Here is a 14,031-nt window from a genome sequence, read left to right as displayed (position 1 = left end):
TTTACTTCTACGTTTTTTCGTATTAATTTTTTATTTAGTACTTTGCGCTCATTTGAGAGCGCAATTTCTCTATTCATATTCGATCTTGATTTTAAAGCAAAAGCGTTACCTGACTATGTGATTTAGCGCCAGATGAAATTGGACGCAAAAAATCTCGGCTCGCCTTACGTTGTTTCATAAACATTTAGGAGAAAGAAAAACAGACGCTTGAGGTACTGGGTTAAAACTTCGCCGAATACGAAATTTCATTGGGATGGAATGATTAGTTAATTAGAGCAAAAAATCAATTCAGCGTCAAAATAGCCAGGGGCGCCGATATAGTGGGAGGATGTGCAAAGCGGTTGTGATGTCAGTATAATGCGAAAGTCGTCAGAATTGTGGCAAAAAGCACCAACATGACAGATAAACCGTTAAAAATACATTGTAAAGTGCTTAATGAACATAAATTATTAATAAACGTGAATTCAGACAAAACGGGATGAAATCTATGTAAAAAGCGCTGCACTTGTGAGGACGTGACGTCACCGTGGTTGCCATGGTAACCGCCGCTGCTGACGTCATGGCTTATCGTCACACAGGTTTTATGTAGAATGTAAAGTGGCTTTTAGAACGCCACTCGATACGAGCGAAGCCCAACCACCAATGCCATACTTGAATGCGCACTGCAGTGAACGCGCACCAAGGAACGCTACACGACAGGAGAGAGGATGTACCGTCCAATCTCACAATTGCACGAGAAAGTTTTACTTTACTTTCCAGTGAATCAATTACAATTATATATAGCACTGCATCCAAGTCGCGCCAAGGAAAGGAAATTTTCACAATCTAGGCACGAGCCGCGGCCTTGCTAGCAAAAAGTTCTTTACAAGAAGCGCTCAGGCTTCCGCGTTTCTCCAGTGCAGGTTCTGCATTGCTCTCGGAATAATTTTCTTATCGACCGTAGCCTCATATCCCAGTGGGTCTGGAAAATTGTTTGAGAGCTCCTAAGTAGCAATGTTTCCTTGCAAAAGCGCTTACAACTGCAGTGAAAATTCAGACCACGTTCTACTGGGAAACCTGCAGAATCTGGACAAGCAGTTTCAGTTTTGCGCGGCCGCCACCATGTTCAGGGGGGGGGGGGGGGGGGGGGCATTCCGCCTCCGGGGCCCAATGCCGCAACGGTGATTAGAGAGCCATTCTGTATGCATCGTATTGAAACGCTATGAACTGTCCGCTCTCACAGTCTTAAAATTCAAATGCAATTGTTGCATAGCCCACCAGAATGTCATCATTGTCCAAGAAGAAAACCTACAATTAACAGAAGCAGTCAAAGTTTATATTTGTAGCAAAGGTGAGTCAGTGCAGGAGGAGGAAGATGAGGAGGAAAGGCAGGGAGGTTAACCCGTAAAAGCAAAGAGCAGAATAAACGTGTTGCTCTATGTCGCAAAGCGATTGTCGACTTCCAAGTGCTGCGGTAGGATCTACGTAATTCCAAGGTATTACTAAGAACTGCTAAATATATGCCCTGTTCGGTCGGCGCATTTCATCTCTGTGAAAGGTTTGCGCAATTCATGTGCAGCTTCGGTCCATAACACCCACCCGGTCTCTTGCATCAGTGCCTCTGTCACCAAAGTGCGAAGCCGTGGCGCTTAATACTCAAGCATTCGTTCGGAAAACGTTCAACTGGTACATTAGAGGCAGTGCACTCTGACGATATAGTGCACAACTGTAGCCTACACCTGAGAGTGCATTTAGTCTTCCTTTCGTAAGAACCACCGGGAGCCAGACTAAGTAATGTAGATCGGGCGTAATATTAGACGGCTTACACCGTCTGACCTGTACTTTATACAAATAAAGTGCAATGTGCAAGGGAGCACTGTCCTTGGTAACTCGCATGGAATTGTCAATGTTAGATGTAGCAAGAAAACAAAAAATTAAGTAATGCTCAGGGACTTCGCGTGAAGAAAAAACAGTACTTCAAATTGGACTGAAAGAAAACAGTTTACCTTTGTAGCATGTATTAGAATACGTTTTGAATTTAACTGCTAGCCGCATGCAGTAAGTTTGTGGTCTCGTAATGAATGCATTATAACCAGTTGATGAGTTGTGCGCCAAGAAAGTTAGGACAAAAGTAAACTGTAATAGTTTCGGTACTATATTATATTTTGACCTAATGAAATTATTTTTGCTTTTTTCGTCGAAGCAGGTAGTGTGTAATGTCTTACGAAAAGGGCTGCTTCATTTTGAGGTTTGAACTTGAAAGTTCTCATGTTACATGAAATTGCGAGTAATATATAGCTGAAGGCTTAGCGATGGAAGACAAGGACAACAGAAACACTGAAAAAAGGGCACAGCGCTACTAACAACCTTGATATTATTAAAGGAATCACTCGCATAAATACAGCAGTTTTTCCAACAACAAAATGAAATGCTACAAGTGTATCATATATCACCTGGTTCCCTCATCTGCCCTGGGATGAAACTACCCTTTCCAGTGCTACTCATTTCTTAGATACTTGATTTATTTTTTTATCAGCGATATAGAGGGTGTACCGTTTCTGAAAACCTGCTTGATCCTTTGCTTGATTGCAATCTAAGGTTGTCATGATTCTATTAGTGATTACCTTAGTCAATACCTTATACGTAACAGACAGTAAGCTGATCGGTCGGTAACATTTAAGGTCCTTAGAGCCCGCTTTCTTATGAATGAGGATAATGTTCAAGCAGGTTTTCACAAACGATACTCTGCTATCGATCATATACATACCATCAACCAGAGGATAGAAAATGTTTGTAATATAATCAGCCCTTATACATAGCATTTATGATTACAAAAAAGGATTTGACTCAGTTGAAACCCTGGCGGTGATGCAGGCATTGCAAAATCAGGGGGTAGACGAGCCGTATGTAAAAGTGCTGGAAGATATATATATATATATATATATATATATATATATATATATATATATATATATATATATAGTGGCTGCACAGCAACCATAGTTCTGCATAAAGAACATAACAAAATTCCCATAAAGAAAGGTGTTAAGCAAGAAGACACAATCTCCCCAGTACTATTCACAGCTCTCTTAGAGGAAGTATTCAGTGACTTGGAATGAGACCAGTTAGGGATAAGGTTATATGGAGAATACCTCAGTAATCTGCGATTTATTGATGACATTGCCTTGCTAAGTAACATGGGGGAAGAACTGCAAATACTGATCGGTGACCTAGACAGGGAAAGCAGAACGGTAGGCTTAAAAATTAATATGCAGAAGACTAAGGTAATGTTCAACAGCCTCGGGAAGGAACAGCAATTATCGTTAGGTAACAAAGAACTGGAAGTAGTAGGCGAATATGTCTACTTGGGAGAGGTAGTAACCGCAGATCCGGACCATGAAAAGGAAATAAGAATAAAATTGAGATGGAGCGCCTTTGGAAAGCACTCGCAGATTATGTCTAGCAGCTTACCGGTATCGCTCAAGAGGAAAGTATACAACAGTTGCATTTCACCTGTACTCATCTATGGGGCTGAAACGCGTAGGCCGACCAAGAGGGTTCTACTTAAGTTGAGGACAACTCAGAGGGCTAGGATGAGTGCAGAGATGGTCAGAGAAATGACTCAAGTTACTGACATTCTAATGGAAGTTAAGAAGTAGAAATGGACATGGGCAGGACATGTAGTGCGAAGAGAGGATAACCGATGGTGCTTAGGGTAACAAACTGGATTCCAAGGGAAGGAAAGCGTAGCAGTGGGCGGCAGAAAGTTATCTGGGCGGACAAGGCTAAGAAGTTTGCAGGGGTCAAGTGGATGCAGCTAGCACAGAACCGGGTTAATTGGAGAAATATGGGAGAAGCCTTCGCCTTGTAGTGGGTATAGTCAGGCTGAAGATGATGATGATGAGGATGACGTTAATGAAGTAGGTGTGCTGACGCACAAAGTACCGGAATTTTTATTTAGTGCTCAATAATTTCCCTTCCAAGTTGGGACGTCGCCCTTCCGAAAACTGTAGTGGTTTGAAGTGCAGGACTACAGTCACTGCATTCCCGGATGTAATCAATCATATTACCACCTCTCATTCTTTTCACATCTCTGGCATGACGACTTAGCCTCTCAAATAGGCATTTCCCTGTTTGGCCTATGTATCGCTTAACGCAGGCAAGCGGTATCGATTAACTCATGCCTCGGGTGCTCTCAACAAAGCGCTGTTGGTGTCGCCTGGAGCAGGTTTCTGCCGCACTCTCAATGTTTACTTTCATGCAAATTCTAGATAAATTCTCAAGAGCCGAGTAAAAGACTTTCAAGTCATACTCATTGCCGACGTTCTTCAGGCTGTGTGAGAAGAGGAGGAGTGGTGAAGAGGAAGTGTTTTCAGATTCTTATTACAGTTGGTAGTGTGCACGTGTGTTGTGTATCTTCCCTTGTGTTTGTGTTTGTTGCGCCACATTTCTGAATACGATGCAGCACCAACTAGCCCCACAAGCCGTTATTTTGAGATCGCTTGAAAATTCTGGATAACAACCGGCTTGTTTGCTGCTCTGTCCTACTTTTTGAAGAGGCTTTCGGCAACTGACACCAGCAGTGAAGGCTGGTACCCTGCTCTAGATAGGCGCTGCACACGATTGGCGAAGTTGTCTGCTGTCTTATGCGGACAGGCGTTTTTTAGTGCGCTGATGAAATAGGGCCGCACAATGCCTCTTTTGACCAAATTAATGTCGCATAATGATAACGAAGCAAGGTTTTGCTACATCTGGGTTCAAAGTTCCCGTAAGTATGATTATCCGAAAAAATGCAACTTTGGATCTAAGAAATTAATAAAATCAATCGTGCTCAGCACCAGTTCTCAGCAACATCTTTCTAACCGCACGTAACAGTGTAGTCCGGGACTGATTTGAAAACGCTGGCGTTTTAAATGCGTTCAGATTTGTTGATGACTATATTGTTTTCAGTGACAGTGGCACTGAATCATGTGTAAGCAAGCAACCTTCGACCTTTTCATAATGCCCTAAACCATCAGTGCCGGCACATGAATTAGTCGAAACTGAATTTAGTAAGTTGTTAGATCTTAAGATAATTTCGTTTTGATAATAACACATGCTGGTTCTTTGGGGCCGCAGGCAGCAAATCCTTTCGCAGTTTCCATTCTGGGCACTCTCAGTTGGACAAAAGAGGCGTTGTACTGTCATGGTTGAACAGCGCTCTCAAAAATCCTGTCGGCATAATATGGCAGACAGCTTCGCCAATCAGGTGCAACGCCTCTCAAATGCAGACACCAGCCTTGACTGCTGGCGTCAGGTTTCGAAAGCTTCTTCAAAACTTTGAGTGGACCATCAAGCAAGCCTGTTGAGAAAGGCAATTAAGAGAGCCAGAAGATGGCTGTTATCACGCATTTAACGGGATCTCACACAGCCTGAAGAAAGTCGGCAACTAGGTTGGCGAGAAAGTATCTTTGTCGTCTCCTGAGAAACGTTTTAGAATCTGCAGAAAAGTATATACTGAGGCCGCGGCGAAAACTTGCCCTAAGCGTAAATTTTCGAAGTACATTGGCTTTAAATGCACGATCATTTCAGTGGACATGCAGGGAACTGAAGATGGGTTACTCTTATTTTTGAGGAAGCCTATGTATGAAAATAAGGGTGTTGACATTACGGAATTGGCTTCAACTTGCTATTTAGACTAAATTTTGAAACTAATGTGGACAGTATTCTGCATGTGTTTTTACTGCCGTGGCTGGTATTTAGGCTGCAGGACTGCTGAATACGAGAACGCGCCCTCAATCTCGATCGCGACGACGTCTTGTCCATCAATAAGAAGCACAAGCCACCTGTGTACTGAACTAGAAGCACATACTCACCAGTACCTCCTATCAAGACCAGTGCAAGATTATTACTAGCGCTCTTGCTAGGATAGCCCTCTAAGAGCTTTCCTTTGCTTTTGCTTTGCAAGAGGACCCTCCGTACATGGGGGGGGGGGGGGGGGGGGCACTCAAATGCCATGTATCGAGCTGCGCTCCCACCCTATGTAATATTGGTAATAAATGTTGCTACAACCATCACCTATAGTGCATGTTATGAGACCTGACAATGTTTCCAGGGTGTCCCACTATACAAAATTTCTAAGAGTCGATGCCGCTTTCGGGCATTTATCCCAAAAATGAGCCATATATTGAGATTAATTATGTGAAACACAGATTTAGCAAATCACAACTGAATAAAACAAAACATGCAAAGTTAACAGTAAAATACTATGCGAAAAAAACGGGGCAATGTGTAAACTATAGCAGACTGCGAAACACACAACAAAAGCAATAAGGGGAAAAATGAGAGCACAGTAGTGCAATCTAGAGCTGTGCACGGGCTAGGGCCGGCCCGAGAGCCCTTACCCGGTATGACCCGCGAGCCGGGCTCGGGCCACTGGAAAGCCCGCTGCCTCGGGCCGGGCCCGGGCCGAGATATATTTGTCTCGGTCGGGCCGGACACCCCGACCACGAACGTATGAAACTGATGGAGCGCCACAAATTCAATGCATAGCTTGTTTTTGCTCAATAAGATAATTCTACGCGTATGTGCTGTGCCTCTATATATTCAGCAAACTTTTCATTTTAAACGTGATAACTCAACATTTCAAAACCTTGGATAAACTTGCCATCCTGAATTTCTTTCGTTCTGCATCTTAGTTTCAACTGAAATTATACCATGACGGGCCGGATCAGACTCGGGTCTTAAATTCGAGCGCTGGGCCGGGCCGGACCGGGCTCACGCCCTTTCAGAATCGGGCCGGACCGGGCTCGGGTCTGTAGCGTCGGGCCCGAGCCGGGAACGAGCTCAAAATTTCGGCTTGTGCACAGCTCTAGTGCAGTAAAAAGTTTTCGAAGGTACCCAGGAATGTTAAATCGGGTATTAATATGGATTCGACAGGGCCGCGGAACAGGTTTCACTCCTTGCTTAAACTAATTTCTCACATAGTAGTTCTCATAAAAGACATAATATTTGCGCGGTCGTTCTGTAGAGCATTTCTGACACCTAAGAAGTGATCATGGTCAAAAATACACCAGTAAAAGTTCGAGGCAGCGTTCGAGGCCAATATTGTTTAACTGAAGGAAAAAAAGCAGAAATACCAGGAAATTTCCAGTACTCCAAACATTACTTACCAGAAGCAGTCGAAGGACAGCATTCGTGCCTTATCAGCAAGAATCCATTTGTAGACTTCTATTGGGCCCCAAACCAAATAAGCCGGCCGCAATATTGCAACCCAATTTTGCGCTGCGCTTGTGCCATTACATATGTCTTACCTTGTTCTCTTCGGTTTCCTCCAGATAGCTGAGAACAATGTGAGAAGGCCTGCAAATAGCGCATTTTATCCCACTTGACAGATCGTAGAATGTGACAAAACGAAATATACAGAACAGGACAATCAGTGTTTTAATGGTCAAGAACCTTTTGTACTCTGACTCAAGTATAGACAACCTTTCAATTCATGTTTTCTTTTCTTGTATTAAAGAAGGTGGGACAAAACGTTGTTTACGAAGATTTACCAGGGACCTGGCGCCACAGAGGTTGGCTTCACATCAGGCCACAATGGTAATCCATCAAATTAATGAAGCCATATAATAATATTTTTGCAGCGGAATACTTGAAGCAAAATAAGAAAATCAATGTTCGGTTAAAACACTGTTATTCATAAAAATGAAAGACTTTATTAAAAGGAGTGACTTTAAAAACATTTGAAGGTAAATAGTGCAGCAATGTTTATATCAATGCTATGCAAAGATTTCCTACCGGTAGGCGTGGAACAGTAGAGCGAAAGTCCAGTTTCCGCACTTTAGTTGAATTCAAAGCGGCTTTTTATTATGAGAACTATGAATTTCCAGATAGGTGGGATGACACTGGGCTGTGTATACGGGAAACGGCGTGCATTCTTTTCGGAACTACATAGTTTACTATCCACATGTATTTCTCGTGTCTAAATCAGTACGTTTACTACACGAGTGAAATCTTTCAGACACACGCTTGAAAAGAATGCTACCATATTGTTTTGCATTACTGTCATAGGATTCAAGCTCTTGCTAGTGTGTTTTGCTTCCTTCTATGCGATCTGCGCCATTTTGTCGGTATTTTGCTTGGGGTATTATCTAAACAATCATTTTCTCATGAAGGTATACGATAGGAACTGGAGTGCGAATCTACCAACTAAGCCTTCGTCTTCACGTTTCACAAGCGCAGCGCAAGAAGTGAGGCCGAGAAGTGCAAGCAAAATAATGGCGACTACCAAGTAACAAAGTAATACATATACATACCACACTCATATGGGACAGCTACACATAAAAACTAATATTTATGTAACATGAATTAATTATGAGGGCATACATGAAATGACATAAAGGGAGTGGAAAAAAAGTATTAGCTTAATGTCCCTCAATGTAGGAGCTAGCTGTTAGTTTGAACCTGAAGAAGGAGAATCATTGATATTTAGTTAAAGTTGCATCCGAGTATAGGTTTAGAATATAATTATTGCGGCACTGAAGAATTAGGGCTTCTTACTTTGATGTCTTTAGAGGGTTAAATCCAAGCAGTGTTTGGTCATAACATGAGGAAAGATTCTAAATATACGCATGAACAAACATGATAGATGCATGTCATCTCTTTTAGATCAGGGTCTTCTTACAACAAGTATAGATATTTTATAGACAATCTTCTAAACGTTATCATATTTTGTGACACTTCGACCGCTTTTATTTTATTGCTGCCTATAAAAATATCATAACACAAGCCAGCAGCTAGTTTTTATAAAAGGTAAATTAGAAGAAAGGAAACATGCTGCATGGAGCTCACATCTTGTGGCGCATGCTAACTGCAGTTGTAGTTAATACGTAATTTGAAGAGTGCAAAGAACTTCTGATTGCGTCCTTTCCCTGAAACTGTGCCTCTGTCGCGATGCAATGCTCGTGTAATTCTTGCGTGCCTTCGGTCGATAACTCTCACCTGGCCTCTTGCATCATTGTCTGGGTCACCTGAGTAAGCAGCCGCGGTAGTTTATATCAAATTATCCTTGCGAAAACACTTCAGCTGGGCTAAGAGCTACTGCACTCCGATGCGGAATTGCACAATCATACATTACGGGTGCATGAAACTTTTCTTGAGAAATAATGATGCAGAGACGTCGCAAATTATGCAGCTCTGGCTTAATATTTTTAGCTACTCAATACATTTCTTCTATGTTTCTCTAGGATCTTGGAAATGAAAATAATGAGAAATTTGTGGCAGCCCGCTGAGTCTCAAGGTAGTGTCATTCTAAGCTCAAGATAGGGAGTATCTTGTTATTATTGCTGTTTGCAGATCATCAAATATTAAAATGATCCGACTTGGTCACAGATAAAATGCTCTTAGTGATATTATGCAAAAATTTGTTGAGGGGAAAAATTATTCGTGTTTTGCTCCCCGAACATCATTAAACATTTACTTTAGAAACAGCCCCAAAACGTTGCGAATATTCAACTTTAATAGTTGATGTGGTAAATTGTCGTCATTATTACTCACGCCCCTTAAAAAGAGAATATATTCACAAATTAAGTAAGTTCAAATTTTCTTCGAGAAAGCCAAACGTGTACCATAATCTGAAATAACTAGTGCCACAAAAACAGCATAACACGTTTATAAATAGCATGATAGGAAGGCTATTGGTTCGAACTTCTTGTTGGGCTAGTTGGTGTCTATTCATTATAAGTTAAAGGCGCCAAAACAACACGCACACGCTCTGTCCCGTACTTCCTTTCTTGTGTGGGTGCATGTTGTTTTAGCGCCTTTAACTTTTAACGGTTCGAATCACGGTGGAGACGAAATGTTTTTCAATGCTATGTGAAAAACGCTTTGTGATCACTCTTTTTGCACACGGCGCGCTTGAGCCAGTAAAGGCTTTCGCATTAAATATGGACCAAGTTATTATGATGTGTGGTAAACTGGGCATAGATTAGTTTTGCAATATGCGCTGCCGTCATCTGGATGATGCTATTCCTTATTCCTTCCGATCTAAAATAGTGTGTTTCCTGGCAGGATACTGATTCAAGTAATGAAAATCAGGTGAAAACATCTTGTCCGCGTTCAACTGTGGGACTCGAGAGCGTTTAATGGCTGCCGTTTGCAGCGGTCATGATAACTTTACGTAGTACGTGTTGTAACATGTTTTTCCAAGTGTGTAACATGTTCATTGATTGTTTGTGCAAATTAAATAAGCGCAGCAATAATAATAAAAATATTCTTGTCAGAGGCTCTTAAAAATGAATTAACCGTAATTTCAACATAAACGTAAGGCTTGTGGCGCACATTCGGTAGACTTCGAAAAGGAGCGAATCAACTATCGTTATAGGAATACAAAGGTTGTTACATGAAAGATATGTTACATCAGTGAGCACACAATACGAGGAATAATCCAGTAGAAGGAGCTAAATTTGGTGTTTCTTTTACTCCGTCCTTTTCATTCACTCTGTATCAACGGGGGCAGCCCTGTCCGGCAATTAGAATTCTCCCTCACCAATCAATGTTTCAATGAGCAACTTCAAAGCCATTCTCTAATCGAGCAACTCCTATTTCGGCAAGAGCGTCGTTCATGAGTCGTGATAAATTTTCGCAATAAGCTGGGATATTTCGCCTAAATATTAAATATAAAATATGTAAATATTCTTGAGACTAGACACAAGTTAAACAATAACAAGCTTCATGAGTTAATATATACTAATAGTTTTGTATTTTGCTACTTCGGCTTCTTCGGTGGCGTTGAATTCTTTCTTTCAAAGCGGACGCCATCGAGTGCCTTGTGTGCAAATATTACTCTGTGGATAAAGCTTTATCCTAAATAAATTGTACTGCTGCTTGTAATAAAAGAATGAAACACGGGAAAGAAAGAGGGTAATTGTTGCGCAAATGAGAATGACTCAACAAAGCGCTAATTTTACTACAAATATTATTGGGAAAAGTTTCCAGGGAAACAAATTATTAACTCCATTTTTAGTCACATCGAACTATTTAATGTAAAATAACAGGTACTCTAAAACGTTACATATTATTATTTCTGCAATTTATTTCCTCGAACAATTTTATTTTTAACGGTTTTGAAAGTCAGAAAAAGTGGTAAAAAGCTGGGCCAATATTTAGTGTATTCCTGCTCGCGTGCGGTACAGCACGAACAGGCATGCATGGATTTCTCAGCGAGCGCTAGCATTCATGCTTCAAATTTTGTGAAATTTTTAGTAAAAGCTCACGAAAGAAAACTTTGAAATTCGCGAAATTCAGAAATTATGAATGTCATAACCAGCCTTATTTTCATTGAGGCTTAACAAAAAGTAAAAAGAAAGAATAATAAAAGGAAGCAAAGAAATGTCATGCACTAAAATGATGAAGTCAGGAGGTGCAATTTAGAAGTGACATGTAAATTAGCCAATAGGTCTTTTTTTCTCAAAGCTTAATTATAGTGCATGGTTTCTTGATTTCCTTTTTGAGGGCATGCGGTATATTTCGGCATGTTGTAGTCGCATGCGCTGTGCTACCGCTAGGCTACAAAGAAGACTGCTGCACGTCTGTGGCCTCAGAATTTGCAACCAGTGTTTACAGATACACTACCAACAAAGCCGAAATTGTCCAGGTATACCTTTTTAAGCGCATCTGCGCTGACCTAAATCATAAGAAGGTGCCAAAAATTGCCGTTCCACTCCTGAGCGTTGGCGGATTTTACATGCACCTTCTGCCACTGTGTTCTAGTATTTTTAACGCAGTTGAAGTTTGTGATGAAATAGCATAAATTCAAACCTAAAAGAAAAGCGTGTTCTGGCGCAGTTAGGGCAATACAGGATGAGATACTAGCGCAAGCGTAGCGAACTTAACGCAGTAACTGATACCACTTGGAGTCCTGCCGCGTAAAATCCATCGGTTGCTTAAGCCTACTGATGGGCATTCTAACACTTGCACGGGGCTGTCACATGACGAAGAGACGCAACTTTTATTTTTGTATCTTTGTCTCTGCATTTCAAGTACGGATGGAGCGCGAAGATTGAAAACATGGAATCAAGATCTCCTCTGGGTCATATTTATCTGAGTCCTTGTAGAGCTGTGCTGAGGTATCAAGGTTCAAAAATTACAAATTTTCCCCTCTTTCAAGATTTGGATCATGCACCACCTCGGATAAAAACAAACTAGGAACTCACTCCTCGTGACTGACTAACAAACAGGTGGTATGCAATACGTGCTAATTTTTGGTCTTCCGATGAACAAAGCGTTTGCCCATTTGGAGCTGTTTTTAAGAGACGTGGCCACTTAAAGCGGATTAGCACTGCCATTTATTTGCTTCATTACTCGTAGATAGTTTATGGCTATAAACAATGGGTATGCGCAGCCAGCTTTATGGCCAAATTGTTCAGCCCGTTGAGGAGCTACGGAAGGACGATCCTGCCTTGGTGGGTACTGGTCCCAGGCAGCGAACATCGTTTATTTTTCGGCAAAAGGCAAGGTTCATCGTAGAATGGGGTGGTCTGCAGTTACGAAATAAAACTGAGGCAATATCATTTTTAGTGTTTTGTTTCATATTAACTAGTCTACAATTTTTCAATCTCCTACCTGGGAAAATGGTGCGAAACCATGCGCAGCTTTTTCAAAGGTGTTTTTCTATGATTATGTGTACTAAAAGAGGGGCCATCATGATGCAAAGTGCCATCATGATGGCACTTTTATTTTCTTTCGTCATAGCCAATCTTGCTCAGAGGAAATGGAGTATATCCGGATTTCGGTAGGTAAAATGGGCATACCGTGACGACAACCCTGAATGGAAAATGATCCGCTCTGGTGCGCAGATCCTCAGTTCATTCCAAGTCGATTAGCCTTGAAATGAACTTGCAGTATGGAGAATACAGAAGGTCACTGTGCGGGTAATTTTGAGGTTGATTCTTTGCGACGTGCAGCGGCAAGCATCGAACTGTGATGTTTCACATACTCTCGAATAGACGATCTTATGAAAATTGAAATATTATATCTAGAATAGCAGTGATATAAGGACAGTAATCCTCCATAAGCCAACGTAAGAGCAGCAGTCACCGATCAAAGCATTTAAACTTTAGTTTCTTCATTCGGGGCTTATACGCTCTATTTACCTGTTTTAAACGTGATTTAAATAAACTCTATCATTGTCCGTAATGACAAACTTAGGTGAAATATATGAGTTACCCAGTGCAAATGCTGTTATAGTAGAGCACCACACAAAATTGCCCATTGAGAAGAATGCTGAAGTATTATCCGGAATGATGCCGTCTTCGCCGAAGAAAATCTGACAGCTAAAAAAACCTCAATATTCCAAAGGCGAGCTCCAATATAAAATGAACGTCTGCTATAGCTATGAGTGCAAAATATTACAATGCTTGCAGGTTTCGAAGCGGCAAAGTAATTGTCACAACAACCTTTTTTGCTCAGTGGACAGCGAAGGGGGCATAATGTGCTCGAAAGACGGACGGACGTCTCTAAAGATGTAGACGTCTAAAATACATATTACCGCAGGACAGCGCTGAGACACACGCCGCTGAGGGCGCCTCATTTGGTGCAGGAAACAAAATACGAATTAATATTTATATGGCGACGTTGTTCGACCTTCATGCACTCGAGAGGTTTCCGGTGCTTCTTCCAGAGGATCGTTATTTCTTTTTCACATATCATAGAGCATTCCCAAGCGGCAAGCCTATGGTCGGCCCGCGCTCGGCCCTTGCCAAAATGGCCGACTGAAACTCACCGGGCCAACCTAGGCGACCAACCTCAGCCCGAGGTCGGGGATTGACATTGGCCTAAGAATGGCCGATCATCGGCAATCGACCTCGGGCCGACGAGTATGGCCGACTTGGCCAGCCTACCGCCGCGCTAGGGTCCTGCATGGGCCATGGCTTGCCGACTTGGCCAGCCTACTGCCGCGCTTGGGTCAAGCATGGGCCATGGCTTACCCACACATGGCCCAACCACATCGGTGGTACTCGCTGGCCGGTGGTTTATCTACCATCGGCAGTAGACCTCGGGCCAACGAGTATT

This window comes from Amblyomma maculatum, chromosome 10 (assembly GCF_055883805.1).
Source record: "Amblyomma maculatum isolate TAMU_Amacu chromosome 10, ASM5588380v1, whole genome shotgun sequence".
In the NCBI taxonomy this organism is placed as follows: domain Eukaryota; kingdom Metazoa; phylum Arthropoda; class Arachnida; order Ixodida; family Ixodidae; genus Amblyomma; species Amblyomma maculatum.
Note: the sequence above shows the minus strand (reverse complement) of the source record.